Source organism: Pleuronectes platessa, chromosome 7 (genome assembly GCF_947347685.1).
Source record: "Pleuronectes platessa chromosome 7, fPlePla1.1, whole genome shotgun sequence".
Classification (NCBI taxonomy): domain Eukaryota; kingdom Metazoa; phylum Chordata; class Actinopteri; order Pleuronectiformes; family Pleuronectidae; genus Pleuronectes; species Pleuronectes platessa.
Genome location: NC_070632.1, coordinates 4,592,273 through 4,610,373, shown reverse-complemented (window position 1 = coordinate 4,610,373; position 18,101 = coordinate 4,592,273).

The window sequence follows — 18,101 nt, the reverse complement described above, 5'->3', positions numbered from 1 at the left end:
CTCCCGACGTGAAAAGTAAACTCACAAATCAGTTTTTATATCATTGTTTACAAGGCAATATTTAGACGTAATGACAGACTGGGAAGGTTTCTGTTAATGGGACATAACATTTCAAACTTTATTAGAAAAATAAAGCCTGGATTTGTTTGTTTGTTTGTTTCATGCTAATGCAAAGCTTACAGTAATACATCACAGTTACATCTGGCAAGATGGCCCCCGTCTGTCCCCCCCAACCAAGATGGCTGATGTCTGAGCTGTTTGGTTCTGCTCAGGGACACGCACACAATCACACACACACAAACAGTAACACACACAAGACGCTACAAAATGCATGAACACATTAACTCTCTCATGCAAATCTTGAGTGGCGTGTGTTTATCCCCAGTAGACAGTGTGTTTTTAGTGTGTGTGTGTGTGTGTGTGTGTGTGTGTGTGTGTGTGTGTGTCCCATGCCCTCCTACTAAACTGGCTCCCAGGAGTCTCCACCATAGAACTTAAAAGAACTCTTTAGTCCATGTTTTTTAATTTAGCTTTCTCCTCAATAATAACCAGAAAGCCGTGGTCCAGCCTCTCACTTCAGATACACACACCCACACACTCCCTTCATTCTCACAAACACACACATACACATCAGTCTAATACACTCTTGTACAGCCATATACACAACAGCAAACATAAACACAGATGAACCCGAGTACACGAGCCCCCTGCATGCAAGTGCACACGCATCCAGCCAAGCTGTGGGATTACTCTGCAATCTCAACCACTCCTCCTCCAGGGAAAAACATGTTTTATCATTTCATTTCATTTCTTTCTTCTGTGCTCCCTCTCGCCCCCCCCCCCCCCCCCCCCCCCCCCCCCCCCCCGCCCCCGCCTCCCTCGACTTTCTCACTCAGCAACATGTAGCCCTCCCCAGACTCCGGCGCTGAAATCACAGGCCACATCCCGCGCTCTGATAGCAGCCCTGTGCTTTTGGCAGTGTGTGATTCTCTCCGAGTGTGCGAGCTGCCGTGTGTGCGTCTGAATGTGACACAGCGTGCAGAAGTGAATGACTCTGTGTGGGCGCGCGTGTGTTAGAGAGTGTGCACGTGTTTTACTTGTGGGTTAAGGGTAGAGGGAGCAAAATATAAAAGAACAGCAAAAGTATTATTTTGGAAAAAAAGCTCAAACGGCTTTCCTGGTTAAAGGAAGGGAGAAAAACAATTACCACCACGTGCTCAGTGTGGTGAGTTACATCATCTCTCAGTAGTTCAGGATTACATTGACTCTAAACTCCAATCAGTGCTGCTTAACGAGGCTTAAGTGGAACAGGTCCAGCACGTTATATCTGTGAGAACATAACACTTGTATAGGAGTACGTCTGTTGTAGATCTAGTGAATCCTTGTTATAATCAACCCTCAGGCCACCAGGAGGTGTTGTTTGAGTTGTATAATATTATCCCACTATACAGGACAAGGAATCTTTCTCATCGTCCCCGTCCATCCCAGTGCAGGCTTTAGAAGAATCTCTCTTTATTGCTGCATCTCCGAGCATCTCCCCGATGCAGCAGGTGGGACTGGATGTCAGGCCAGCGGGGGCAGAAGGGGCTGCGGAGGCAGGGGTCTTATCATCTACATTACACAGTCTCTGGGAACACTGTCATTTACCAGTTTCAACTAATTCCCCCACCCCTCCCAGTTTCCTCATCCCTCTATCAAAAGAAAACACACACACGCTAAGAGCCAGACTGCTTTGCAGAAGTAAGAAAGCATGTGTGCATGTTGTGTGTAAGTGGAAGTGTGTGTGTTTAGTGTGTGTGTGTTGGCTTGTCAAGCAAGCGTTTGGATTAATCTGTCGGAACCAGACGCCCCCGCCGAGTTCCTTTCAGCCCCTCCATTAATTACACCAGTACTAATAACGGCTTTTGTGTGTGTGTGTGTATGTGTATGTACATGTGTGCATGTGTGTGCACGAGTCTGTCTCTGTGGCTATGACTGAATCCTCTTGCTAAAAGGTATTCAGTCAGCGAGGAACCTTCACTGGTGTTGATGCAAAGAAACAGTTTCATCTGAATCTTAAGATTAAACTTTTGAATCCAGTCCAAGAAAAGCTTCAAGATTATAAAGCAGATAGACAAATCACCTTGATACCAAACTTCACTCCTGAAAGATGGAGACGTTAAGAGTGATTCCTGAATCTTACCTGCTGGGCAGTGGTTGGTTCTGTGGTCACTGAGCTCGGCCAGACACTCGAAGTCCTGCTGACAGTTGTCACAGGTGAAGATGGACTCGTCGTCCAGGTCGTCGTCCTGGTCTCGGTCTTCGTGGTCGTCTGGTTCTCCGTCTTCAGCGCCCGGGCCGTGGACTTCCTTCAGCTCGGACTCTCGGTCAGAGGCTGGGACTTCTGAGGACACACAACCAGCAAACATATAAACACAACGATAATCACTACACAGACGCAATCGAAATACACAAAAAGAGACATTTTTTGTTTTTCTTTCCTCTGGTGGGTTGTGTAGATTTGTGTATGTAGGCGGGTTGCAAAGTTAAAAAGCCCAAAGTCTTCAGGGACTTCTCTCCCCAACAGAAAGCCAAATGATCAGAGCCATTGACCAATCAGACCAGAGCATCAACAGACAGGAGCTCAAACCAAGTGTTAGAGACAGAGGCTGAAAAGAGGAGCAGCAGCAATGGACAGTGTGATGAGTCATTGCGTTTTCTGAATATGAAAACTGAGCAGAATATATCTCCTTTAAAATGTTTAATCTCTTCAGGATTCAGTCATAAATGGAAGGACGCTGCTCTGGATGATTTTCGGGCCTTACTGATTTCTTTACCTCTGAACTTGCATCACACAAATCAGTTGTCGGTTCTAGTTTTCCTGATTCCAGCCTGAGGTCATATTCTCAATATTTCAACAGGATCTAATTCAAATTCCATCTCCATTGATAAAGATTTTATAAACTTGTTTTTACCTGCAGAATTGAACGTGATAAACATGATGAACACAGTCAACGTGTGTGTGACCGTGTGTGAATGTGTGAGCACGTGTGTGAACGTGTGTGTCCTGGTCGCACACTGGCAGCGTGTGAGGGGACCAGTGGAAGGCTGCGTCGGCCCAATCCTCACTGCTCCATTGTGTCTCCATTTTCACACCTTATTATCACATTATAAACGCTGAGGATCCAACAGGACTGACACTGCAGACACTGGCTGGAGAGGAGAGGAGAGGAGAGGAGAGGAGAGGAGAGGAAGAAGGAGGCAAGGTAGAGATGAAGGGAAGAGGAAAAGACTAAACAAAGTCTGGAGGATAGATGGTTAAAAGAAAGGAGGTATAAGGGGAACTGAACTCAAATGCCTCTAGAGATGAAGGAAAATTGTTCTTGCATTCACGTATGTCTTCAGCAGGAATCCACAGCCCTCTGTGTTAAATGTCAGGCGTCCAAACTGTTATGTTCCAATCATGTAATTGCTTGTCGCCCAAATCAAAAAGGCACTTTCACTGGATTCAGATCATTTTCTAACGTGTTTATTTAAAATGTCCTTTTTGGTTCCATATAAGTGTTTCTTTGTCCAAGGAATTTCTCAAATAAATCGGACATAGATCAATCAAACACAAATCTCCCTCTGATTTGCTTTCAATGTATGTTTTTGTTGTTGACTGTTTTTATGTTCTTAAATTTGTATTTGTGCATAATTCAATTCAAATCATCTCACCTTAAACTAACATCTAGTTATTGATCCAATTTAACTGCAAATCCCAAAAAAACATGGAAGTAGAAAGTAAAATTAAAAATAGTATAATTAAGGATTTCAATACAACATGATGACTAACTAAAGTCTTCATAATGACCAGAGTTGATTGAACACTGGGTTTACAAAGGCTTCACTGCAGTGGCTTGATTGGACCACGTGCACCCGTACACGTGCGCAGCTCAGTGAAGTTAAATCCCCGTTATTAAACTTGAAGTGGTCGACCATTACAGAGAATCAATCACCTTCACTATGTTTAATAAAAAATACATTTCTTTGACTGAGTGCAGTCGCAGGTCAAACAGGATTAAGAGCTATAATTCAGCTCCATCCACTGGGAGCTGCAGGCATCGTTTCATGAGAGTAGAAAGAACAGATGTGATTTCTGTATTTTCAAATGCGATTCTCTGCAATTTATTTATACAATTCTGATATTAGAAGGAGAAGGAGTCAAACAAAGACGTGTGGAGGTCAGAATCTGAAGATCATTCCAATGCTGAGCAAAAAAACAAAAAGGATACAGAGCTTCATCTTCGAGTTTTGGAGAGAAGATGTTTCATGAGCAGATGAGAGCGAGGGGCACGCGCTCCATCTCAGCCTCATTTATTATGCGAGAGGTGTGATGGGAAAGAGGGACAGAGGGATGCTGGGAGGTGGGGAACGGGGGATTGAGGTGATGAGGTGTTCAGGGGGCTGCAGGAAGAGGAAGACAGTGATGGAGGGAGAGAAGGAGGGATGGAGAAGAGGAGAGGGAGGGTGTTGGCCATCTGTCCAGTGGTGAGAGCACCGTCTGGCCAGGGAGAGAGAGCTGCCCCTCGGCTGACAGAGCACACTCGCGTGCACGCTCACATACACACGATATACACTGGACATACACACAGATGCAAACACACACAGGCGGATTAACTGTACATGTAAATAAATGTACACACACACTGATCAGTGTAAATATACTGTGTGTGTGTGTGTGTGTGTGTGTGTGTGTGTGTGTGTGTGTGTGTGTGTGTGTGTGTGTGTGTGTGTGTGTGTGCAGGAATGTAAATATGTGCACTCGTGTTTCGTGACAATAGAACCAGATCAGTTTCTTTAATAACTTGAGGAAATGGAGAGAACAGGATGTGGCTCACTTTTCAAATAGAAACAATTATTTTTTTATTTTGTTGCACATTAAATTAGAATTAACAGTCTGATCCAAGTATTTAAACTCAATGATGATGTGAAGAATAGATCCAGGCCTGAAAGACTTTAAGCCAAAAAGTGGTTCACAAAAGTTCTGACTCTTGGACACTGGTTTGTTTGTTTGACAGAAGGATTACACAACATTTCTATGAATGAATTTCTACGTCTCTTGGTAGAAGGCCGGGATGTGGGGCAAGAAAAAAAAACCCGTTAAAGTTTTGGTGGATACGAAGTCACTTTCGTTGACTTTGCAAGATAATGTGATTTTTTGGATATTTTCACCAATTCCCAAGGAATAACTCATGGATCTTGATTAAAAAAAATCTTTGGGGGATTAAGGGTTTTTGGATTCTTTTGTCAGCCGCTGTACGGAACCAAACAGAGCTAGAAACCTGTAACTACAACTAATGTGTAGCTGGGAGAACCTGGATTCCATAGAGAACCAATAGTTTGTTTAATGTTTAATAGTTTTAGAACTAAGTTCAAATGAACATGACAGATTTCTGTAAATCATTCGTCTTCAAACGGAGAAACGTTCAGCACGTTGTCTCGATACGTACAACAAGTGTTTGAAACCAGCTTAAAATGCAGATATGATGCAAGTTGTTTACACGTAAACAATGTTTAGCCTACACAGAAAATAAATCTTCACATTCATCTTTATCCCTTAATTCGTTTTGGTTTAATTCTTTCAAAACTCCATCAAATCTTCTCTTTAATACCCCAACCCCCACCACACCAGAGAGAAGCAGCAGGCCTACTTAATGAAAGCAGGCAACTCCCATGGGTGCTTAGGGTGCAGAGGGGTGTGTGTGTCTGTGTGTGTGTGTGTGCGCGCGCATGCTGGGGTATTGATTGAATAGTACAACAGTGGTCCCTAGCAAATAGTATGTGTGCACCATCCACTCGCAGTCTTTCACGTGCACACACACACACACACAAGCAAACACACACCCATCAGTGGGATATGGCTATAGTCACTCCTAGACACACACACGCAGACACACACACACACACGCTCTACAGAGAACCATTATCTCTGAGTCACAGACTGTCCCTATGCCAGGAATAACAGCACATTCTCTCACACAAACACACAAAAAAGACACACGCACACACACACACAAACACCAACACCAACCCTCCGATCCCAAACACAGGCACCCTGTCTTATTCTTACGTCATCCACAGAGGAGCACGATAAATCTGAATCAAGTCCTTCGGTTACACAATAGAAAACACTAAATTAACGACGACATTAAAAAGCCGCAGCAACAATCACATTTTCTCGTTTCCACCTGAAAGCACAGATCTCAGAGCAGTTTCCTCTTCGTCCTCCAGTCACAAGAACCCTGATGATTTTTATTCTAGCCGTGTGATGAGGGACTGACTCACACCTGGGATGCATAGTGAATGCATTTAAATGAAATTAACTAGCGGGTGGGATGGAAACGCAGCAGTGTACCTGGGGCTGGAGACTCCAACTGAACCCCAGTGTTTGGGTCTGAGAGGAGAAACAGGGACGATAACGTGCAGAGAAAAGGTCTCGTTGGAATCTTTCAAGCCTTCTACAGTCAAATAGAGATCTAGTGTTTAGAAGTTAATGACGTGTGTGTGTTTGTAGACTTTAGATCATCTTTAAAATGCTGAGTGATACTGCAAAAACATGATATCAAGATAATATCACGATTAATAACACGATCAACGTCACATTAAAAGACATGTTTGTGCTCCTGAGTGAAAGTTGTGGTTTCAAACAGAGAACGAATAAGAAACTCTTGATTAAGAGCAAAGTAATTTACAGATCTGAGGTCAGTCAGTTCGGTTTCAGCACCTCACCACGCTCTCACATTGCATAAGGATTGTATCAAGATGCATAAAGCAAAGAGACAGCAACTTCCTCAGTGTCTAAAAAACAAGTGGAATAATCTTTTTCTCCTTCAACGATAAACAACGGCACCAAATAAGATTCTGAATTACATGTTAAAATGTAGAAACAGTTCTGCATCAAAAGGTTTTAACTCAAATTAAATTTATACTATTAAAAATACAGAACTATTGCACCATTATTGCTTCAGTGTAAGAGCTTAGTGTAAAGATCGATACAGGCACGTCACATTAAACTGCCTCATGCAACGTTCAAGACTCCAGTTTAATATTATGGACTTTGAAGACACTTTTCATGTGCAGGCCTGTGTGTGTGTGTGTGTGTTTGTGTGTGTGTGTCATCCTGCAACATCAGGTGTGCATGTGAAAGATGTTTTTACACCGTGCATCTCCAGAGGAAAGGTAATAAGCAATATTCTGGGCTGTAACCACCAGCCTCAGTAACCCGGGGACAATGGGCTTTTTAATAACAGATAAAAATATAAATAAATAAAAAAGGGATACCGCGGTAATAATGAGGTCACTTTGCATATCTGCTGGAAAGATATACGCAGGTGGTGTGTGTGTGTGTGTGTGTGCAGTGAACTGGTGAATGTGTGTGTGCGTGTACATCATGTGTGTGTTTGTGCGCACCCTGGGTAATTAGATAAAGGGAAGTGAATTAGCAGAGTCCACAGTGCAGAATGATGTTACACAGCCTAACCACGCCTAACTGAGACCCACTAATCACCACTCGTTAGGCTCACAGAAGAGAACGTGCCTGTGTGTGTGTGTATGTGTGTGTGTTCTCCGATAGAATGAGTTCATTGAGGTAATTAGTGGGCTAAATGATGATAAGCCATACACATACTGCACAGAACAGAGAAAGAGACGCGGACAAAAACAGATTCTGCTCCCTCTCCCCCTCTCTCAGTAAAACAAGGAATATGAAGTGAGCAGAAAACCCTCAACACTGGATCCAAGTGCTCTCAGTGTGGACTCACTCCATCCCAGTGTCTGACTGGTGGTGTCCGTTGCAGCGTCGGGTGCGGGAGCCAAGACAAGCTAGCGGAGACACAAACTGGAACACCAAAAAATCAAAACGCACACAGTCAGCATGACCGGCGTACATCACTGTAGATCCTGTGGGAAGAAAACTATGGGACTAATGAACTCTGGGAAGTGTTCCTGATCTGCCCCAGGGTGATGGAAGTGTACTAAAGGAGAGGGCCAGAGCTGGGGGGGGGGGGGGGGGGGGAGTCAAAGGAGAATAAAACATACAGTAATGCTGCAAAAAGGTAAAGTAGTTTTTCAAGTGACAGGTTTGGCAGCCGGGAGCTGGTACTGGGACCCACTCCACAGCTCCCAGCGATATATGGTACCTGCCGGCCAAGCATGCATAAAACATGCACGCACACATCCATGTCTGCGTGTGCCTAAAACAGGCTTCAGAAGGTGTGTGTGTGTGGGGGGGGGGGGGGGGCAGTGGAGAGTGTGTGTGTGGAGCTTCCAGCCGAATGTTTAGAAACCAAACAGGTTCGACACAAGGCTTTCATTCTGCTCCACGCCGCTCGGCGCCCCGGTCCAGGACTCACAGGCACCTGGCCGGGCAGCGCCGCCACCTTCCGCCGGGCTGAGCATCAGCCACCGGGAATCGAACCAGACCGGCATCACATGAGGGGCCAACTGGGCACAGAGAACCGGGTCTGAACCTGGAACATTCACACAACATGGGCCCAGCTTCACATCACAGGAAGGGACTTTACAGCCACTTCAACAGGTCCGTGTGATGCTCGTTGTCGAGTCAGACATACACACTTTTAAAAACACACATTGTACAAGTTGATGGTCTGTGAGGTGAAGCCAGAACTCAAGATGTACGTGCTCACACCCGGTGGTACCTGATTCATCTGGCTACTGACAAAAGGGAACAAACTACAAACTACCTTTAATGTAGATTTCATCTTACAAAAGTGTATTGTTAATTCAATTTCTAATATTTGCTGGTATTTGTGTTATCTTTGTATTCATAGTTACAAAACACCAAGTCTCACTTAGTTTTTGATACATATATATTTATCGGTATTAGCATCGCTTCTCAAAAATGTATACAAGTTGGCCTTTACAGCAATCAACGTAAAGCAAAGCTGTAATTTACTTTCAATCACTTTCTTTAGGAACAGATGAAAAGTCGACCTGTGCAGATATGAACCAGGTTCTGACACTGATCAAACATCTGTATATAAACGTTCCAGACGTCTTCAGCACAGATGTTACAAACACCAACAAAGACTCTGTTCTCCACCAGCGTCCCACTGAGCCGGGACAATGTGCCGGTGAACCAGTGAGCACGACACTAGTGAGCACAACACCAGTGAGCACGACACCAGTGAGCCTGAGACAGGAGCAGCTAAATAACATTCAGCTGTTAATTGTATCATCAGAATGATTACAGGCCAATATTCTGCTTCACTGCATTTTTAACTCTTATGTTTGGTTCATGGAGAACAAACTTCTCATTCATCCTTCTACATGTCAATTTGTATGAGGGATTTATTTAATAAGTAAATGTGATTGTGGATTTGGGTTGTTGTTGGATAATCTGTTGAATTGGAGTTAATATAATATGGTTTTTAGTATAAACACACACACACACAGGCAGTAACTGTACGACCAATCTGAGCTCAAAACGTATATAGACATGGAGATAGAAAGAATGGTAGACACGTTTGGCACTGACACACACACCAACACACACACACAGACACACACTGAACAGGTGCAGCTGGACACCACAACACAGCCCTGCTCTCTCTCCCCCTCTCAGGAGAATGACTCCCCTCTCTCACCCTCTGTGTGTGTGTGTGTGTGTCTCATCCCTCCACATCCCCTCCTCTCTACCTCATGTTCTCTCCCCATCACACACACACCTTCCTGTACGTGTGTGTGTGTGTGTGTGTGTGTGTGTGTGTGTGTGTGTGTGTGTGTGTGTGTGTGTGTGTGTTTGTTCACAATACAAGCCCCAGCCCCTCAGGAGTAGATCTGCGCCACAGGATACCAGTCTCACACACAAACACATACAGACACACACATACAGACACACACACCCCTGGGACATGCAGCGGCAGGGGAGAGCAGCACCCAACACCAATCTCTGGAAACAGGATGATGAAAGAGCCATTCACGTCATGGAAAGCATCAGAAAGGACACACACACACACACAGACACACACAGACACACACATTACATATAACACTTCACATTCAGACGTGCAACACAGATATCGACAGACAAACTCACAACTAAGTTTGCAGCTGCTCACTGATTTGAATTTTTTCCCGGCGCACAAACACACAACAAAGATGGCACAATCTAACACAAAGGGCTTAAATGCTGCAGTACAGACAGAAACCCAGATGCACTGTGCGGTGTCACAGGCAGGCAATAATGGTTCACACGCACACACACATACACAGGAACTGTTTTCCTGCTGCTGCCTTGGGGAAATTAAAACTACATTATGGACCTCCAGAGGGTAGAGCGGTGGGAGAGGGAGAGAGGGATTGGAAAAGAGAGAGAAAGGAAGCAAGAGGGGAAGAGGGGGGAGGGGGGGTGCAGTGTCCTGTTTATCTCAGATCTGGCCATCATAAAGAAAGTGAACAGTGGTAATGTCTCCTCCTCACTCCTCCTCACTCCTCCTCACTCCTCCTCACTCCTCCTCCTCAGATGAAACACAGTTCATACGTTGACTTCCACACATTGCTCTCACTCAACTTATAGATTGACCGAGTTTAGCTGAGATTAATTTAATAATTAAAAACAATAAAATAATGACGTCCACAGTTTCTGCCCTGAGGACTAAATGGACAAACCAAAAGGTAGGAGCTAAAGACACAAGCTCCATGATGAAGGTAATATTTGTTAAAAACCCATTAACACAAAGGATCAAGTGTCAATCAGACTTTGCACCTCGGCTCCAGACACACAAACCCTCGGTGATGTCACCAGATGCTTAAAGTAGCACATCACTGTTGTGCCTGTGTCGCACAACATGTAGGTTTGTTCCTCTGCTGCTAAGGATTCTGGGTCATGGCACTGGAGGAAATACCTCTCTGCTGACATTTCTCAAAAACGGCAAACACTCCCAAGACAATAAATGACATGTGCACACACACACACACATACACACACAAGCCCACACTTACACACTTGAGTGCAGTGTTATATTTGTGAATTGGGGTGAAAATGCAATTCACATGTTTTTACGGTTTTTGAGTTTCGAGGGGATTTGAATTAAAAAGCAGCAGGAAGGTTAAACCCGAGTTGATCCCTCTGTACTGATGTGTTCTGTCATCTGATAGGTGGAGGCAACTTACTGACCGGCCAGTCATGCCTGTGTTTCCCCCCACACACCCACAAGTGCACACACAGACACACACATACACACACGTCTTAAACTGTGAATAACAATAACGCAGTAGGTCTCGGTTTCTCGGTTTCAGCTTGGGGACCTGACAAACCTTTTCCATGATGACTCACTGGCTCTTTCAGTATGTGACTCTGTGTGTGTGTTGTCCAAGAGAAACAGTCCGTGTGTATACGTGTGTGTACGTGTGTGTGTGTGTGTGTGTCGTCCACAGCAGACTGTCAGAATTGAGGAAAAGAAACCTCTAGAGAACGATGATTTCATTACAGACACAGAGCCACTGGCCTCTGAAGAGCTCTCCTGCCCGAGTCTCACCTCTTCCAGGTTTGTTCTCAACACGAGACTCAATATATGATGAACAGAGGACTCTGGTAAACAGGGCGACTCCGCTGATACCTGCCCTTCCCCTCGCTCCCCTCCTCATCCCATCTCCCTAGTCCTGGCAACTGCTCTCTTCTTCTTCCCCCTGCATACTGGGGGAGCGAGGGAGCAAGAGAGAAAACGAGGGAAGACGATAACAAGTTGTTTTTCTGTCCCACTGAGGAGCGGCGGGGGCAGAGAGGGAAGGAGGAAGACGAGGGTGCGAGGGCACCTTCGGCCTTCCGAGGGCTCCTCTCTGGGGCAGTGAGGCCGCGGAGAGAGAGAGAGAGGGAGGAGGAGGAGAGTAAGAGAGGGGAGGAGAGGTTGGCTCAGTCCTATTCCCTGCGTGTCGCCCTCCCACCTCCCTCCGCCTTCCCTCCTGCGGGTCTTTCCAAACTCAACACACATTTTTCCAGAGAAAACGAAGGAGAGACTAAGAGGGAGAGACAGAGAGGAAAGTGGAGGAGCGACAGGGGAGGGGTGTAGGACTGTGAATTAAACAGCAGGTCGGGTCGGTAACATTTCTCCTTTCTCTCCCCCCCCGACAGCACCTTCACCCAGAAGAGATGGAAACCAGTTCTTTTTACTTATAATTGTCTTTCTTCTTCTTCTCTCTGGCTACAGCAACACTTACACAATCTCTCTCGACAGTGTTGTAGCACCAACTGTGCATTAAGGTCCTATTTCCAGAGTTGTGAATATTATTTTTCGACTTGTTGTGTCGTTCCCGTGAATTTTCCAAGTCTGGGACAAATGTTTTTTGCAATAACTGCGACACCACGTGAATAGATCCTGACACCTGAACACGTGAACATTCACTTCCACTGGGCAGGTGCCAGTGTAAACAGGAAGCAGGTTGTCAACTCTGCAGTTTGGGGGCTTAGAACATTCTAAGGATGAGGAATAAAAATTGGGGAAAAGTAAAATGAGGGATTTCTTTTCTTGGGCCGATTTCCAAACTTCTAAACTCTAAAAACTCAGCAGTAGCTTCAGTGATGAGTTTTAAAACTAAAACTTAGTAGAGAGGATGGAAGGGGCGGGAGAAACGGAGCAGAGAGAGAGTGACACGCAGTGGGAAACTCTGATTTTTTGGGGGGTGGAAAGAAGAAAGAGAGGAACGTGCAGCGAACGAGAGAAAAAGTGTTGCAGAGGATGCTGGGACAGGGAATTGGTGGTAAAATCCAAATTGGAAGAGAGGCTGAGTAAGGGAATATGAGACAGTGTGTTTTTATCGGAGTGTGAAGTACGTGTGTGGGTCTGTGTGTGTGTGTGTGTGTGTGCCCTGGGACTCAAGCTTCCTGCAGGAACTGACACACACAGCAGTTCTAGTGTGCCACACAGGACCTCAGTCAGCAGCCCCCTTAACACGCACACACACACACACACAAACCCACACAGCAGCCCCTGGAGGAGCGTTAGCACAGGTTTAAAGGCGAGGGGGGGGGGGGCAAGGATGGGAAGGTTCAGCACGTCATCGACACCCCAAGGGTCAAACTTTCCTGTACTTTTGTCCCTGTGGAGCCAAATGAGAGACGGGGCAGGAGAAAGAGAGAGAGAAAGAGAGAGAGAGAGAGAGAGAGAGAAAGGGATATAGAGAGAGAGAGAGATAACTGCATATTTACCACATTCAGCAGTATCCCGTTTCCCTGCTGGGATCAAGTCAGAGGAAGTGTTTAAGTGTTCGCTGATAGGCTGCACACACGAGCAGAGAGAACTGGCTTCAGCTGACAAACACCTTCACCAGTCAAACCATTAACCGGCCTGGTTCTGGAACTCTATCTCGACAAATGACAACAGGGAGTAAACTGTCGGCTGCGTTGAAGTGTCAGGGTGGAAATATGAACTTCTTTGACTCATTCCACCAAACACTAAATCCATTAATAATGATGATTCTGTATTTCAATTACTACTGATACTTTAAGTCATGGAGCAATAATGATAAGTCGATCAACAGAAACAATATTGATTCGTTAACCTGTGACTCATTAAAGTGTTGAAACTTAAAATCTGCTTCTAGATTCTTAAATCATTTGTTTTCTTGCTCTTCTATGATAGTAAACGTGATATTACTTTGGATTAGATCTATTCGGTCACTGCAGCTTTAAAGATGTTCTTCTTTAATCCACCTGAGCAGATCAATACACTCCTCATCCTTCTGTCTGGACTCAACATTTATATTATTTCTCATTTCATACACGGACCTCAGAGAGCAGCTGATGGTTCTTTTTCAATAAAAAAGGCAAAAAGGCAGAGCCACGACAATTTCAATTTGAGCAGCAGACTTAGGGGGGGGGGGGGGGGGGGGGGCGAGAAAGAAATGAAGAAGTTGGTTTGGTAGAAAACCACAAAGAAAGAAAAACAGAAATCCAAGAGAAGAATAAAAAGGAAAGCCCTGATATCTGTGCGACTTCCTCCCCAGACGTCAGCGGACCACAGACAGTAGTGAAAATGAACACACATCCCTCTCTTGTCCCCCCCCCTCCACCCATCCATCCATCCATCCCTCTCCATTTCCCCTTTGTCATCTCTTTTTTCCATTCACTGTGACTCCTGAGACCGGCTCTGTCTCTTTCCATATCTCCCTCTAATTCGTTCTCTCTTTTCAAGGCTCCTCTTATGACTCTCACCGATCCCTTCATCCTCCTTCCTTCAACATTCACTTCATTTCTCCATCTTTGCTCTCTCTTCTTCTTGAATTCCCCCCCGAGCCGGACATTATGAACCATGTGGAATTGATATTACACATTTTTGGTGCGTTGTGTTTGTGTGTGAGGGAGACGCACAAACTCGAAGATCTGACAGCTAGCTGGAACTCTATTACAATACCAGAGTGTGTGTGTATGTATTCATGTATGTGTGTGTGTGTATGTATGTACACTAACCTGTCTGGACAGTTGATTCATCCCAGGTGCCTCCACACTCTGAAGACTCCCCTTCTTCTACCGCTGAGGAGAGAGGAAGAGGGACAGAGAGAGAATGACAAATTAAAAACAGAGGTCTGGAATAAATTCTACATTATCATCATGACCATGATCAGATATGACAGACCAAGACCAAGACCAAGGATCAGAGCCAAGACCTAAAGCCCAAGACCATGACCAGAAATGGGCTAAACTGAAAATCAATTAAATGAAATCAACACCATAACTGTTATTCAGACACAACAAGCTACATGATGATAAAATAAGTTGTAATAGTCATTTTTAACATTTCATGGAAAAGTATTAATCCCTCATAAATGTACTTGTTAGTTGCAGAGCTAACATCTTATCTTACAGAGCCAGATTAGTCTACATTGCAAATTTGATACCATAGTTCTTTCTGGGCAGCACTAAATCTATATTTCTATTTCCCAAAACATCAGCATTTTAGATATAAATTACACTAAGACACTAAATGAAGTCAAAGTCTTTAAAATAGACTAGATCTCTTATTATTGTGGCATCTGTGGCTCAGGGGGGAGAGTGGGTCGTCCCCTAACAATCAGGTACATTTTCCAGGCTTGTACAGAAATCACATTCATTCAACACGCAGTGCTTTCCCTATCACACACCATCCTGGAATCATTGTGGGGCTCGGTATCTTGACCAAGGACACCTTGAGGGGCTGGAGAAGCCGGGGATCAAACCACCAACCTCCTGTACAGTGGTCCGCCCTCTCTACCTGCACATTCTGAAGTGTCCTTGGGCACCAAAAGACACTGAACCCTGAATTTCCCCCGACAGACGGCAGTGTGTGAATGGTGTGTGACAGATAAAGTGCTGTGTGAACAGTGTGTGAATGTGACTTGAGCTGTAAAGAGCTTCGAGTGGTCGATAAGACTGGAAAAGTCCCTTTACCGTAATGAGTCTAATAGATTCCATCATTTCAAAGACACAACCAGGTTAACCTAAAGTCACAAAGCATCTAAACCCATCTCAATGTATCGTTCTTCATCGGTTCCCTCCTGGAATAGAGCTGACACAAACAGGCAGGTGGTGACGCTGATGTCCTGAGACCTCTCACACACTCAGAGCTGATCAGAGCTGGAATGTGACACCGACTTCCTGGGTATAACAGGAAGGAGGGAAGTACAGCTGGCACACAAACAGGAAATGTCTAGAGCCACCACACAATGGGGTTTCCTGTTCGCACCCCCCCCCCCTTCCACCCACCTCACGATTCCTCACTTTTCCCTTACTGCACCTCCGTCTCTGATCATTTAAAACCCCCCTTGTTCTCATCCTGCTCTCTCCAGCGACCTCCACCCTCCACCTCTCCACCCTGCTGCTCATATTCCTCGCTCCACATCCTCACCAGCTCCCTCAGGACCCCCCCCCCCCCCCCGCCATCCTCACACTTGAGCTGCGACAAAAGCTCAAGTGAAAACAAGAAGCTATAAATCAGTGAACGCAACCTTTGAACAGAAAAACAAACGGTAGGGGTGACGTGGGCTTGTTGGGTCCCATCAGTCTGAACGTGTTGTTCCTTCTGAGAGAGAGTTCTTAAAGAGCGATTGTCTGAGTTACTGGGGCCTTTCAAACCAGTTTGTCTAAAATCCCAGAAGATCCACAGATTCATAAAATACTCCCAACCAGCCGGTCAACGTCATAAAAAAGTGACAGAACATAAACTGACCCTAGATCTGGATGTGCCCGGTGAGTGCACCTACACACACTGAGGTGCTTTAACCACGGTCTGGTTTGTTATGATCTTACAGTGGCAGAGAAATAATGATGTGAACCTGATCGTTCGTTTTCATTTTAAATTGAAAGACTATTTGTTTGTCATGCACTTTATTCAAAAAGGAGTTAGTGAGTGCAATCATCAACACAACGTCAACAAACCAACCAATCACAGGGATATGTGGACACAGCTCACACAGGGGACAACCACAGGACGTCCATGTGTCAAACGACAACATTCTGATGTTAAAACCAAAACTAAACCATTCAAATCCAAACAATGAAACGAGGATATGAGCCTTGGTTCAGACTCTCAGGTGTGAAAACATGAGTTGACTCATTTCAGACTGCAGCCAAAGAAACACAATAAATCTAATAAGCAGCATCCTGCTGTGGATGTGAAGTGTTTTCATGTAGGTCTACTGCAGAAATCTGTTATTCAGACTGACTGGAGAAATAAACCTGGATCAGGACTATACACATGTATCAGGGGCTGGAGCTGCTAAGCTTCTGAGGGGCCCGATGTGGAGCACAGTGTGCTAATAACGGACTAATGGATCCCTGGACAAACAGCGAGCACAGACCTGTGCACTCGAGACAGACACTCACAGGATTTTGACTCCAAGGCTGAACTGAGCCCAGCGTGGATAGAGACCTCCCACCACGAGGAGCAGCTCAGCCAAAGACAGCAGACAGAAAGAGACCAGAGAAGGTATGGGAAGAGAAAACAAGAAGGAAAACAAAGTGTTTCCTCCGAGCAAAATAATAAAAGGTGTTTTCCACCGAAACACTTACAGCAGATGAAAACATACCTGAACTACGACTTGGGAGATACCTGCACTACCTGAGCAACACGTGTACAGATCTCTGCAGCATTTATAGGTAAAGTAAGGGAGGAACAAGGAGTTCAGGACAAACTGAGACCTGATACGGACAAAGATCGTAATCAGGCTACATCCACACAACAGGGAGGCCTGGGCCACAATTTCCTGTTCGAACCTGACCGAGCCTAAACCCAACAGGTATCCGTTTTTTGGGCTCCAAGCCCGACCTGAGCCGGATGATTTGGATGCACGTGCACCATAAATAATTCAAATAGCTCGTTCAGCCAATGTGAACACAAGCGACCCGAGCATCATTTCAGAAGTTGGGTTAGGGTTAGGGTTGGACTTTCTGAGAAGTTAAAACAAAGAGGTTTGTAAATGTGTCTCAGATTGAAAACTATGCCGGTCCATTCTGTGATGTAGTGTGAACAGGGACAGACGTTCTGGTTCTGATTGGCTCTCATCAGTAACAAGTCGACTTCCAGCTGTGACTGCTCCACCTCATCGTTAGTCCTGGAGAAGATGGGCCGACTTCTACTTTAACACCATTTCTGTTTCTCATCTTCGTTATGAATCCATGCAGCCGAAAGCTTTCAGTTTCTGAAAAGCAATACCCCCCCGCTGTGTCCCCACACTGCTTGAACAGGGCTCCACTCATCTTGTTATGACAGCGACTCTCTACTTCTTCTTCTTTGCCCGTTAGAACAATGTTGTTTGGGTGTTTAAGACGAGTTTGGGACGTTGGAGAGACCTAGATGTGCACTAATAAAAGACCATTTTTCCTGATGAGACTTTGGGGAATACAACATGTTTCATTAACCAAGCAGACGCGGCTTTATTTAGACTCCCAGAGTCCTCTCAGCCCCCTCAGAGACACACACACCGTTACTGTGAACCCTGCACACACCGGGGGGCTGGTGGGGGGGCTGGATGAGCCGTGCTGAGTAGGAAGGGTTGAGCATGCTTACACATATGGTACCGAGCATTCAAGTGTTAGTGTGTCTGCCGGTGTGTGTGTAAACCTGTAGGTAGTGTAAACCATTAGGGGG